At 41.5% G+C, this 1,709-nt stretch overlaps 1 pseudogene; it reads left to right on the top strand.

Annotated features, from left to right (window-relative positions):
- Positions 1 to 249: 249 nt before the first annotated feature.
- On the top strand, positions 250 to 1,266 carry LOC100769157 (annotated as a pseudogene).
- The last annotated feature ends 443 nt before the right edge of the window (positions 1,267 to 1,709 follow it).

Below are 1,709 nucleotides of genomic sequence, written 5' to 3'. Positions count from 1 at the left end.
AGAGGTAACCTCATAGGCCCAGACAAAGGTACCTAATGTCAATGAGCTGTAGTATTTCCACTGTCATTTGGTTTTTTTTTTTAAAAAAATATTTCAAAGTTTTTTTTTATTGTTCTTCTATCAGTTTCTGGGCTTGTCAGCTTTCCTTTACTTAAAAGCTATTGTTCTGGACGCTATGTTGTGTGGAATAAGAGTAGGGGGCAGTAGTTGGGGGTGATGGGAGAAGGAGGAGGAGGTGGCGAATCACAAATGGCGCCCAAGCAGGACCCGAAGCCCAAATTTCAGGAGGGCGAGAGAGTGCTGTGCTTTCATGGGCCTCTTCTCTATGAAGCAAAGTGTGTAAAGGTTGCCGTAAAGGACAAACAAGTGAAATACTTTATCCATTACAGTGGTTGAAATAAAAATTGGAATGAATGGGTTCCAGAAAGCAGAGTACTCAAATATGTGGACACCAATTTGCAGAAACAGCAAGAGCTTCAAAAGGCCAGTCAGGAACAGTATGCAGAGGGCAAGATGAGAGGGGCTGCTCCAGGAAAGAAGACACCTGGTCTCTGCAACAGAAAAATGTTAAAATGAAAACAAAAAAGAACAAGCAGAAAACACTCTGAAATGGAGATGGTGGCAGTACAAGTGTGACACCCCAGCCTGCTAGGAAGAAAAGAGCCGGGGTAGATCCAACCGTTGAAAAGGAAGAAACATTCATGATCAGAATTGAAGTTAAAGATCCTGGAAGAGCTGAAACCGTGGCTTGTGGATGACTGGGACTTGATCACCAGACAAAAACAGCTGTTTTATCTTCCCGCCAAGAGGAATGTAGATTCCATTTTGGAGTATTATGTAAATTATAAGAAGTCTAGAGCAAATACAGATCATAAGGAGTATGCTGTTCATGAGGTTGTGGCAGGGATAAAGGGGTACTTCAGTGTAATGCTGGGCACTCAGCTGCTCTACAGATTTGAGAGACCGCAGTATGCTGACATTCTTGCAGAATGATACACCCATGTCCCAGTGTATGGAGCATCACGTTGGCTGAGAGTATTTGTGCGAATTGGAGCGATGTTGGCCTATACACCTCTAGATGAGAAAAGCCTTGCTTTATTACTGAACTATCTACATGGTTTCCTCAAGTACCAGACGAGGAATTGTGCAACTTTGTTCAGTGCCAGTGATTATGAAGTGGCTCCTTCTGAGTTCCATCGGAAACCGTGTGAGGGGCTTGCTCTCTCTCACTCGTGCTTGGATCTCTGCAGACAGTTTGGTTCTTAGTCCTTCTCTTGTACAAATGATGCACTTTGAAGGCTGTTAGTGTGTAACAGAATTGATGTTTGTTTTTGGTTTTATTTTGCACAGAGAAAATAAAAGGAGTCAGCGGTCCTTTTTTCTTTCTTTTTATTTCAAAGTTTCTACCAGTGTATTCAGTGATATCTCTCTGTATCGCTGGATACAGAGTGTTTTATTGCCTAGTTGTCAAAGCTGCTTTTGAGCACTGGTGGTTCTGTTCCTTTGACACTACACACTTTTATAATATGTGTTAACGCTCCATGACAAAATGCTCTGATTCCTAGTGCCAAAGGTTCACTTCAGTGTATTTAACTGAACACTCATCCATCTGTGCTATTTTTTTATGGTGCTTAAAGAGCCCATCCTTTGCATTTTTGTTCCTTAGGCATTTTATCTTTGCTTAAATGTTAAAGAATTGTTTCATGGTT

Source organism: Cricetulus griseus, chromosome 8, assembly GCF_003668045.3.
Source record: "Cricetulus griseus strain 17A/GY chromosome 8, alternate assembly CriGri-PICRH-1.0, whole genome shotgun sequence".
Taxonomy (NCBI): domain Eukaryota; kingdom Metazoa; phylum Chordata; class Mammalia; order Rodentia; family Cricetidae; genus Cricetulus; species Cricetulus griseus.
Note: the sequence above shows the minus strand (reverse complement) of the source record. Positions and strands in the feature narration are given on the sequence as shown.